The following is a 12,962-nucleotide window of genomic DNA, read 5'->3' on the forward strand; positions in this document are numbered from 1 at the left end:
GGGAGCAAGATCAATGGGACAATATGAGACCAAAGACTGCACCAATGCTTTAACCAAGACCAAGGCCAGCAAAGATACGTGATCAGGGTGAAATAAAAGAAAGACTTGCAATTATACAGCACCTTTCACAACCTCAAAGCTTCCCCAAACATGATACAACCAATGTAATAGTTTTGAATTGTTGTAATTACTGTAAGGTAGGAAACATAGCAGCCAATTTTCATACAACAATCTCCCACAAACAACAATGTGATAATGACCAGATAATCTGCTTTTTGTGGTGTTCATTGAGGGATCAAGTTGCCAGGACACCCGAGATAAATCCCCAGAAGAGAAGGAAAGGAGGTCTTTCTCAGGTGCCCTCTTTATATTTACAACATTAGGCACATCTCAGTCCTAAGGCATCGCTGTAGGAGTTCCTCAGTGCTATCCTTGGCCCAACCATCAGCTGCTTCATCAATGACCTTGCTTCCATCATAAGGTCAGGATTAGGATGTTCGCCCATGATTGCACAATGTTCAGCACCGTTTGGAACTCTTCAGGTACTGAAGCAGTCTGTGTCCATATGCAGCAAGACCTGGACAATATTCAGGCTTGGGCTGATAAATGGCCTTTGACCTGCTCTTGTAGCCAAAGCATTTATATGGCTATTCCAGTTCAGTTCCTGGTCAATGGTAACCCCCAGGATATTGATAGTGGGGGATTCAGCTATGATAATGCCATTAATCAAGGGGAGATGGTTAGATGTGGATACCTCGGGACAGTTGAAGGCAAAGGGAGTAAATAAACCCTGCCAAAAAATCTGGAGTGCAACCCAAAGACATGTCAATTTTCTGGGCACTTTGGCAACCAAGCCAGTACCAAACTTAGTCTTTTGCATTCCTTTGGACCCAGCTGGGGAGGTTAAGAAGCGGACCCTTGCACCCTGGAGAGGACACACCAGTTTCATTGCAGAAAGTTAAGGCAGCATGGGAGGCAGCAGTTACGATAATGAAAGTTAGAAGATTATTTAACCTCTGGGATCCCCATGTCGTCACTGAAATTCTTATCCATTTGCACTTCCTGGTGTATGTTTTTTTAATTCGTTCATGGGATACGGGCATCACTGACCAGGCCAACAATGATTGCCCATACCTAATTGCCCATGTTCAGAGGGCATTTTAAGAGTCAACCACATTGCTGTGGGTCTGCAGTCACATTGTAGGCCAGACCAGGTAAGGATGGCAGATATCCTTCCCTAAAGGGCATTAGTGAACCAGATGGGTTTTTGCAACAATCGATAGTGATTTTATGGTCATCGTTAGACATTTAATTCTAGATATTTATCGAATTCAAATTCCACCATCTGCCATGGTGAGATTCGAACCCATGTCCCCAGAGCATTAGAAGAGCTCTGAAGAAGAGTCATACGAACTCGAAACGTTAACTCTGTTTTCTTTCTCTCCACAGATGCTGTTAGGCCTGCTGAGTTTTTCCAGCATTTTCTGTTTTTGTTCCCCAGGGCATTACCCTGGGTCTCTGGGTTACCAGTGCAGTGATAATACCGCTACGCCACTGCCTCCCCCAAATTTCATGGGGGTGATGAGGAAATCAGGTTGATTTCCATCCAAAGACCTCAGGGTATTTTAGCCAAGTGTAAAATATTGCAGTAGCTGAGATACACTTAAACCTGGGAACTTGTCTGTATGCATCAGCAACACATCGCTTGTACAAATTGAGCCATCGGGGAGCTCGTCATCAGTGTTTACTGTTGTTCCTAAAATTTATGTTTTACTACAGATCTAATTTACTTCCCTTTTACAACAAGATCTCACCTTGTTCTAATTTTGAACTGGCTATTTCAATCAATTGCAAATTCATTCCAATACAATTAATGGACACAAGCATCGTCATTGTACATTGATAGTGCAAACCAATGCCTTAACAGAAGCTTTGTCTGAAGTTGCAAAGGGGAATAAAAGCAGTCACAAGAATCATTTGAATCAACTAGTCCCTATGAAACCAAAGTGAGACAAGCAATTTAGGAATTTCATTTTATCATCATGCTTAAATTAAAGCTTTAAATCCATGACCAGGGACTTGTTATTGTCTGCATGATGTATAATTACCAAAGAAATTTGCTTTCTAGTTTTACTGTTATTACACAATAGAGTTGATGGTACATGGATAATAAAACCTTAATTATTGCCTTTTGTGACCGCCAGACCACTTTTCCAACACTTTCCTCTTCAGTCTCATGATCTGCACTATAGAGAAACACAAACTCATTTATTACTTTGCTATCCACATCCTAAGGCCCATGTCCTTACCACTAATATTCTCTTTATTGTTCTTGTCCTCATTAATTTCTGGATCTTTAACCTAATTTACAAATCTTTCCATGGCTCAAATCCCAACTCAGCTATCATTCTTTGGTTCTGGTCCACTGTGCTTCTCCCACCCTGATGCCACTATTGGTAGCAGAATCTTAAACTTGGCTGAAAAATGGAATTTCTAACAAAATCCCTCAGTCTTGCAGTATCAATTAATCTTCAAAATCTGTTCAGACCTCTTTGACAACGCTATTGGTTATGTTTAATCCCAGTTCATTGTTCCCTCTCCCTCACCACCGAAGGCAACTTAAAATTTGCTTCATTAAAGTAATTAGAGATGTACAAGTTGTTGTGATGTCTGAAAATAAATAGCATTTTGTCACAATTAGTATACTACATAGCTATTCATCTGCTGAGAAAAAAGCCATGGAAATGTCTATTCTGATAAATATATCCATATGTAAATTTTACAAAAAATAGTGTGGTCATAACATTCCATCGGAAGTGTTTCTGTAGGTGGTGCTATCAGCATAATGTTACATTACCATTTATAGGAGAATTCAATTCACATTCTGTTTAAAATGTGAAAGGCTAAATTTAAACCAGAGGTGTTATAAAAATAGATATTGTTACATATGCTCCATCAAAGAAAATAAGAACAGTATCTCTTTCCTCTGATTTAAAAGATATGGATTCAAGGCCATTGGATGTGATTAAGGATTCCATTATGAAATAACGGGGGAAATAAGTTGAACCTTTTTGACTAGAACTGAGAAGGTGAAGGAAGTGACTTGAGAAGAGATTTTCAAGATTAAGAAGGAGTGAAATAAGACAAACAGTAACAGACTGCTCACTGGTCAATAATGCCACAACATAGAGATAAAAAAATTAAGTTAATCAGAAGGACTATTAATGGGGAGTTAAGAATGGTAAGGAGGAAGAACAAAATATGGAGGCTCTTTAAATGAGTATAACTCATACTCAAACAATAGCTGCGTAGGTCAACACCTAAAAACATCTGCCTACCTTTTAGAAAACAGAAGCAAGTATAAACCAACTGCTAGAAGCCATACCTTCTGCATACCATCACCAAGGAAACCAAGAAAATCAAACATGCTATGAACACCACAGTGTAATTTAAAATGTATGCAGCAACTTATTGCATTACAGTGACCTGTCAGAATTCAACGGAAACTATTTTTGGCCACGCGGTTTGACTGTTTAGAGCTGTCTTAACATTTTCTTTTCATTGGCTCTTTGTTTGATTTAGAGAAAAGAGTAATTCAAACTTTTGTTTTATACTCCATTCAATGAATTGGAAAAGCATCCCAACAATATTTACTCAACAGATCTATTGTAATGAAGAGTATGCTGTGTTTTTTTTATTTTGGAGCTTTTTTATGGCTATATCCGATGTTTTAATTAAATCTGTGACGCACTGTCTTTGGCCATTTAATTAAAGCAAATTTTTAAAAAACATTAAAATCGAATTGACATTGTAGACATCATAATAATTCCTTACACAGCTCCTCTGCATAAAATAGGGTGTAGTAACTTTTCATCAATCTTGAGCATAAGTTTACTGCATATAGTGGCTCAGGAACTTAACTCCAATATTTTGCATTATGAAGACATGGAAGATATTGCACAGCATACAACTGAATTACATATAGCTGTTAACAAAGCCAGCAGCCAGGCTCAGTGTGACAATAGTGTGAGAATGCACTACATTCTAATAAATGGACCTCCAACAGAGCTGTATAAATATCCCTGCAGCCCTGATATAAGCATATTAACATAATACATGTTTTTCTTTAAAGGAACCATTTTTAACTAACCAAGAGATTTATGGCCCTTTTTATTTGAACTTCCAGTTAACTTGTTCTTTGTCCTTTAGGACAGATTTTTCTCCAAGGGAGATTGTGCAATCATTGTCCCTGAATTGGATGCCGGACTCAACTCCTGGAATAACAGTGAGAATGCTAGTAACAATCTTCAGGCAGACAAGAACAGTCTGCTGAAATGGGCCAGCACAGCAGATGAAATTTAATGCAGAGAACTGTGAAATGATTTGTTTTGGCAGGAAGCATGAGGAGAGACAATATTAACTAAATGTTATAATCTTATAGAGGAAGCAGGAAAGAAAGAAGTGTGTGTGTGTGTGAGTGTGGATGTATGTGTGTGTGTGTGCACAAATCTTTGACGATGGCAAGAAAAGTTGAGAAGGCTGTTAAAAAGGGATACGGGGCCCTTGACTTTATAGAGGCATTGAGCATAAAAGCAAGTGAATTCTGCTAAAAACTTTACAGAACACTGATTAGGTTCAAGCTGAAGTACTGTGGTTAATTCTGGGCACCACACTTTAGGAAGGATGTCAAGGCCTTTGGAGAGAGTGCAGAGGAGATTTACCAGAATGGAGCCAGGGATGAAAACTTCAATAAAGTGGCAAGACTAGAGAAACTAAGGTTAATCACCTTCGAGCAAAGATGTTTAAGAGATTGATAGAGGTGTTCAAAATTATTAAAGGTTTTGATAGTGTAAATAAAGACAAATCGTTTCCAGAGGCAGAGGGTTAGTACACAAATTTAAGATGATTGCCAAAAGAACCAGAAGTGACATGAAGATTTTTTTCATAGCATGAATTGCATGCATTGCCTAAAATTCAAACTTCTCAAAAGGGAATTAGATAAATACTCGCAAAGGACAAATTTTCAGGCTATGGGGAAAGAGCAGTGGAATGGAATGAAATGGACAACTCTTTACAAGAGCTGGCACAGGCAAGATAAGCTCAATGGTCTCCTACTGTGTTGCATTATTCTATGGTCAGCCCAGACTGCTGCGACAAGTTTTCTGTCTCTCTTGGGATCATAAATACAACCTAGAAGGGTAGAATAATGGAATAGAGAAGCTGGTTTTCAGTTTTGTGTTATGATGAGGATAGCAATGTGCAGGATTTAAGAAAATCAATATAAAAACGTGACTTTCTTGAGAAAGAGTTGGACGATGAAAAACCTGACAATATGGTGAAGCACTGCATCTTCAGAAATATAAAAATGAATCCGGTGGCAATGAAAATATTGAGAACAAAAATGCAAGAGGGGCTTGATGTTCTGGATCACCATGTCGAGTTGGAAGGTGACAATTAATACATGTATTCTGCAGTACAGTAGTATCGAATTAAACATTGCTGAACAAAGGCTAGTGTCAGCAAAGTCTAATTAGAAATTTGCATTTCAATTGTCTTGTTTTGTTAAGTCAAAAACAGAATTACCTGGAAAAACTCAGCAGGTCTGGCAGCATCGGCGGAGAAGAAAAGAGTTGACATTTCGAGTCCTCATGACCCTTCAACTTCTCCGCCGATGCTGCCAGACCTGCTGTGTTTTTCCAGGTAATTCTGTTTTTGTTTTGGATTTCCAGCATCCACAGTTTTTTGTTTTTATCTTGTTTTGTTAAGTGTTTCACCCACACATCTCTGCTGAGGAATGGAACTTTCTTAAAACAATTTATTTACTTCATGCAAGCTGAATTTTTAAAAATTCATTCATGGGATGTGGGCTTCACTGGCTGGGCAAGCATTTGTTGCCCATCCCTAGTTGCTCTTGAGAAGGTGGTGGTGAGCTGCCTTCTTGAACCTCAGCAGTCCATGTGGTGTAGGTACACTCACGGTGCTGTTAGGAAGGGAGTTCCAGAATTTTGACCCAGTGACAGCGAAGGAACGGCAATATATTTCCAAGTCAGGATGGTGATTGATGTGGAGGGGAACCTCCAGGTGGGGGTGTCCTGGACAATATCAAGCTTCTTGAGCATTGTGGGAGCTGCACTCATCCAGGCAAGTGAGGAGTATTCCATCACACTCCTGACTTGTGCCTTGTAGATGGTGGGCAGGCTTTGGGGAATCAGGAGGTGAGTTACTCGTTGCACGATTCCTAGCCTCTGACCTGCTCTTGTAGCCACAGTATTTATATGGCTAGTCCAGTTTAGTTTCTGGTCAATGGTAATCTCCAGGATGTTGATAGTAGGGGATTCAGTGATGGTAATGCCATTGAGCATCAAGGGGCGATGGTTGGATTCTCTCTTGTTGGAGATGGCCATTTGTGTGGTGCGAATGTTACTTGCCACTTGTCAGCCCAAGCCTGGATATTGTCCAGGTCTTGCTGCATTTAGGCATGGACTGCTTCAGTATCTGAGGAGCCGTGAATGGTGCTGAACATTGTGCAATCATCAGTGAACATCCCCACTTCTGACCTTATGATGGAAGGAAGGTCATTGATGAAGCAGCTGAAGATGGTTGGGCTGAGGATTCTACCCTGAAGAACTCCTGCAATGATGTTCTGGAGCTGAGATGACTGACCTCCATCTTCCATTGTGCTAGGTATGACTCCAACCAGTGGACAGTTTTCCCCCTGATTCCCATCGACTCCAGTTTGCTAGGGCTCCTTGATGCCACATTCTGTCAAATGCTGCCTTGATGTCAAGGGCAGTCACTCTCACCTCACCCAAAGCAAGTATAACATTGGTTCCTTGCAAATGTAGGACTGGTAATGGTTACAGGAGGGGGATGGTGAAGCCATGGACTGATTTGAAAAAAAGGAAAAAAATTCTGTAACACTTGATGTGGATAGTTTAATGGTAGCAATAACTTGTATTTGTAATTGTGAAGTTCTTGGAAATAAACAGTAATATATTCAACCCGAAGCATTCAGGATCAGAACTGCACATGCTGTTAAAATATGGATTCCTTTTATTTCCTTCTTGCTGGTACCCATGTATATGGTAGCCTTAAGTGGACAAAATGCAATTTTCAATACACCACATTTCTCCCCTTCTTAGTAAATGAAAGGCATTGCGTGTTTCAATGGTTTGTTACCAAAAGTATAAATAATAAACTTAAGCATAACTTGAATATCCAACTTCACCAGTAACACTATCATAAACCATTACAAATGTTCACCATATGCAAACATTGGTATTAATTTAACAAAGCACTCAGTCATATACTATGGGATAAAAGATTTGTTCACCAACTGAAAATAGTTCACTTTGCAGCGTAATCACTTAAGTACGGTGGACATTTTCTCTCACAAGTAGAATATCTGACATCAGGTGACATCTCATTTATTTCATGTTCTTCATCTGCGATGTTGATGTCGGAATTGGATTCAATGCCTACGAGTGGCGTTTGTGTACTTTGAAGAATGACGCATTTTGCGTGATGTTTGAACTGCACTTAGCAGTGATCATTGATCCTTTTGTGTTGGTCACAACAAATGCCTGATGTCAGAGGGGGTTATTTTCTTTCCAACATGACAAGCACGTTTCACAAGCACTTTATCTCCTGGCTTTAGTGGTGCAGCTCTAAATTTCATGTTTTGCTCTGCATTTACTTTCATTTGATCCTTCTGTCCTCAATTGTGTACATGTTGATCATTAACTCCATGGAGTAACACAGGAAGATGTAGGGCTATAGGATGTGCAAAGGTGAACGAGCAGGAGGCTTTCCAGTAGTCAAGTGAAGAGTCACTCTGTAATTGCGAAGAAAGCGATACAACTCTTGTTTCCATGACTCACTCTCAACTCAGGTTGCATGTATCAATTTTTTCTATGTATGCATAAATCTTTTGACTTGTCTATTATGCAGCATAACACAGGATCAGATGTGGTTATAACAGCTCATTTCAAACATTGCGAAGACTTGTACTGTGTGAGCGATTTCATTTGTAGATGCTCTCTTGATCGCATCTTTCCAGTTTTGTGATTCCATAGCCATCATACAAAGTGGCAATGTTTCATCCAGTTTTGTTGCCACTTCAATATCAGCTAATTTTAGTGACTTCGGCACTGTGTTTAGGCTTATGTAGTTAGAATGTTGTTTGACAACCTTTTCTTTATGACTAGTAGGGCTGACTGTTGGCAACGGACATCATGAAACATTGTCTGCTGGGTTGAGTTTGCCTGGCTGATACTCAACATGGAACTCATAATCTTGCAGTTTGAGTAACCAACGTTCAATTTGAGTGGGTGGTTTGCTAAATGGAGATGTAACACTCCACGTGATTGAGTGCACGTCTCTCTCGCTCTCCTTTGTTTGCAAATAATGTTGCTCTACAGGCATTAGTGAGTTGCTTGCCATTACAATGATTGATGCGTTACCTGCTCTGTCTTTCTGCACCTAAGCCAACTGAGCTTGCATCCATGACTAGCTGGGTGATTTTCTCAGGGTTGAAATAGACATTGTGCAACCACTGTTTGATCTGGTGTACTGCCTGTCTGTGTGATTTAATCCACCCCAACTTGGTGGTCTCTTTTGTCATATCATGTGGAGGGGGGGAAGATAATGTAGCAAGGTCAGGAATGAAGTGATTACAGTACATAATGAGTCTGAGCAGACTACAGATTTCCTACACATTTGTAGGATCAGCAGCAATTGCAATGGCTTCAGCTTTCCATGAATCAGGTGATACACTTTCACCACTAAATACATGACTGAAGAATTCTATTCTTTCACTGAACAAGTCTTTTCTCTAGGCGAGGTTACATTCCCTACGACATTGTAGGCATGCATGTAGGCATATCTCAAATTCACTTTCCGTGCGACCATAGTTGAGAATGTCATCTTTGATGTTCAGCTTGCCTTCAGGTCCTTGAAATGCAGCCTGAATCATGCGCTGAAATACCTTAGTTGCTGAGTTGACTCCAAAGTTAAGCCACTTGTATTGAAAAAGTCTGATATGCTTGAAGAATAATGTATGATACTTTGATTCTTCTGCAAGCTCGATTTGATTTGCCTGCATTGAGGTCAAGTTTAATGAAATGTTTAGCACCATTCACTTTCTCTATGATATCATCGAATGTCGTTGCCAAGTGTCTTTCTCGTTGTAAGGCTTGGTTTGGTGACTGCAGGATCTAATCTGGTTCTCGCTCTTGGCTTTCTTGATGACTTTTACGGGAGGGATGCAAGGAGTAGGCTCATCCCCAACTTTCTCAATAATGTCAAGTTCAGGTAGATGCTGAAATTCCTTCTCTGTCTGCTTTTTGACATGAACTGGTACTCGTTGCCATTGTGGCCTGACTGAGGGCCCATTAGGATGAACACCTTTCAGTTTGCCAATACCAGTGAGGTGGTCAGCATGCAATTCGAGAATGTTATTGCTATGTGTACATGACTGCAGTCACATGCAGATCCGGTGCTATGTGGAAACTGAAAAACAATGTCACATTCTCCAGATGTGACAGAATACAGCATTTGTTCAAGTGTCTTTGAATAATACTGGTGTTTCAAAAGTCCCAAGCACTTTCAGTGTTTTGTCACTGTTGTGAAGGAAAACTTTTGTATTCCCTGGTTAGCACAGGTTCAACAAGTCGTGAAGTTTGTTGAACGCTTTGTCTCCCATAATATTGACTGATGCTCTTGCATCTATGAGAGCATCTATGTCAACGCGGCCAATGGTCACTGTCCCACGTGGCTGGTTGCTCTGTCCAAAAGAGAGCATTAAAGTAAATTCAGGATCATCTGCCTCTACATTGGCTACGTTCTCTTTCACTTTTTCTGTTGCATGCATATGGAGCACCCTTCTGTTGGCTTTGGTCTTAGCAGTTGATTTTGCTGATGAACAACTAACATGAGCAAACTGGTTGAATTTTCCACAAGCTTTACACTATTTACCAGTGACAGGACACTTTGTTCAGTGTGGGTAAGCATTGCCACAGAGGAAACATTCTTTTGACAAGTCGCAATTCTGTGAGACTGCTGTTGTTGTTTTGCAGGCGGTTTCCTGGTATGTGAGCGATGAACAGTCTTCATAGGATTTTAACTTGGAGCGTGTTTGTTATGGTTGGCATCCTCAACATCAGTAGCTCTGAACTCAAAGTGATAGTGATCTTGCTAACCTCAAATGTTCTGACAGCTTTCTGTCTTCTTCAAGTTCTTTTTGGTGTAGTTGACTAGAGAGACAACCTTCAATAGTTTGCGTTTTGCTTTCTTACTCAACATGTTCAAAATCACCAATGTCATATTTGGTCACTAGCTGCTTCAATTACGTGCAACATTGGTCCATTGCTTTGATGCTAGACCAGACTTCCAAGTTTTTGGTAAGATCTGGTTAGCAACCAATAATGTTTTATTTAAAGTAGACAAAGTTTGAGTTCAAGGCACTTGTTAAGGAAACAAAGCCACAAGATTCCACAGAAAAATAAACTTTGCTATACAAGGTAAAAAAAAAATTACAACACCTATCTTATACTCTAACATTCAGGGTTAAGATGAGGTATGCGTGAATTAACAGACAAACCTATGGTTGAACACACCACACTGTACAGTAAATAGCAAATGTGACCAGAAAACATCCCACGGATTTCTCAGCAACCCACCCAGATGTCAGTAAACACTGTGAGTCAACCAATCTCATTGAGAATCTGTCTCCCTCATGAGGGACTCTAAACTTTTCACTTTCGAAGATCAAGCCTATGAATTCCCTCACGTCCACTCCAACTTGGGACTGTCTCAATGACTGCACACTTCCCAGGATTTCAAACTCTTCTCCCAAGACTTCGTTCTCCTGGATCTCCGAGTCTGCACTTTCAGCTTCTACTTACTGGCACAATTGCAACTCTTTGACAGCTGAATAGTTTCACTGGGCTAGCACAGCCCCTGGATTTCACCAAGTTCCAACCACCTCAACCACACCAACCTATAAATAGCTCCCATGGTTTCCTCTGAGACCTAACCCTTTCCAGCATGGAGCTAGTAACCTTCTGCCAGCTTCTGAGCTCCTCAGGGCTTCTGCTGAGCCCTAACTGTGCAGAGCTATTAAATGGCTGCTAGGATTTCTCCTGAGCCCTAACAACACAGAGCCAGCTAACTGCAACACTTTTGCTGCTTAAAACCTACTATTAGCAGCACTTTTCGGTTTGGCCTTTTCCCCCTGCTGCAGAACATTCATTCCCCCAGAAAACATGTAGATAAATTGAGCTCCACGCATCCCCATGACAATGTAGACTTGCAGGGCTCACTGTATGCTATTAAATTAATCGTAGCTTTACTTTCAAAAACAAAATAACTCCTTGGGCTACAACCAGTGTAGACACCTCATCTTCAATTTTCCAGCTAAGTAAGCCCACTTGCCATTTTATGATCTTACCTTTCTAATTGTTAGCCCCCTAAATCAACATGGCCCTAACCTCTTGAGTAGAATAGACTCCAAGTTGCTTTAGTTGCATTTATCCCATTTTCTTCAGTTAAACTTTCATTTTTCCAGAACTAGAAATTACCTCTAAAATATTACTATGAACCATGAATTAAGTATCTTTAACACAGTCATCTTGTTTGCTTCTTGCTTAGTGCATCGGAAGACAATTATTTCATATATTATATTTTTCTTGGGTGCAAAATAGGTTGTTAGTTCATTTTTGCTGAGTTCAAGTCATTTTGCTCAAGTGCGTCTCAAAATTGTCTTCCAATTCTTCACCTCCATACTGGCGAAGCATGGTCTTTCCTCTTCTGTCATCTGTGGTTGCAAAACCTGCCATCGCACCTTCGAAACATTGCAGTCACTCATGCCATGTGGGAATACAGATGAAGGCTCCAAATGCATATTAAAAGGTGGTAGATTGGGCATAGACAACACCATATTGATCAGCAATGCAGTGGTAGTGTGCGATCAAGGATCTGGGATCACTATCCCTTCAAAGAAAATCCTCTCTGTCATGCTCCGAGGTCATTTTTTTTTTTGGTTGGATGGTTATTTTGGCAAGATCAGCGTGTGTGTCTACATTTTGTAAACTTTCCTGTCAAGCCCAAGCTGGACTGCCTTCTGTGTGTGTCTAATACAGCCTTAATGTGTCTAACAGAGCCTTAATGTGTCCCTAATTCTTCAACTTAAAATGATGTCTGTAGGAAGAAGACAAATGCCTTCCAAAAGTTTAATGTTTGAAAACAATGCTTCATCTACTAGAACAGGCGTGCATGTTAGCCTTAAGTGGACAAAATGCACAATGGAATTTTCAATACATCACAATAAAACCTCTCAAGGGGCTTTATATGAGTGCTATTAAACAGCATTCTGGATGAGATGAAGTTTATAAAAGTTGGAAGACCAAGGAGGAAAGCATAGGAATTGTTTTAACACTGAGAGGCTGAGGCAGAGATGGAGGCAGTTGATGTTACAGAGGGTGGATGTAGATGGTCTTTGCGATGGAGAGGACATGGGTTGGAAACTCAGCTTAGGCTGTAACAGGATGCCATAGTTGTGAACAGTCTGGTCTGGCCTGAGATAAAGTGGTGGGGTGGTTGCAGGGTGGGTGGGGTTGGTGGTGGGTTGGTAGAGAGAAGGAATCAGTGGCAAGAGTGCAGAGTAGTGAAAAGGACTGAAGATAATAGGTTTGGTCTTCCCAATATTAATATTGAGCAAATTGCAGCTCATCCAGAATTGGACTTTCAACAGGCAGTCTGGCAGCACAGAGGTAGTGGAGTGATCAACAATGGTGGTGCACCATCATCAACAAAGCAAATAGAAGGTGGAACATTTTAGCTCAAACATTACAGTCTAGTCAGAGGTAGTTGGGGGCTAAAAATCAATAGACGGAGCTGTATTGTTGGGATGGGCTTTACCTGAACTGTGCTGGGGCCAGTGTTGTGGCGATTTGTATAAGGTG

General features: G+C 40.5%; 1 protein-coding gene across 3 annotated transcripts in view; it reads right to left on the bottom strand.

Annotated features, from left to right (window-relative positions):
- The window catches only part of xrcc4 (X-ray repair complementing defective repair in Chinese hamster cells 4), a 683,670-nt gene that overhangs the window by 81,397 nt on the left and 589,311 nt on the right, over window positions 1-12,962 (bottom strand). The window lies entirely within an intron of this gene.

This window comes from Carcharodon carcharias, chromosome 4, assembly GCF_017639515.1.
Source record: "Carcharodon carcharias isolate sCarCar2 chromosome 4, sCarCar2.pri, whole genome shotgun sequence".
NCBI lineage: Eukaryota > Metazoa > Chordata > Chondrichthyes > Lamniformes > Lamnidae > Carcharodon > Carcharodon carcharias.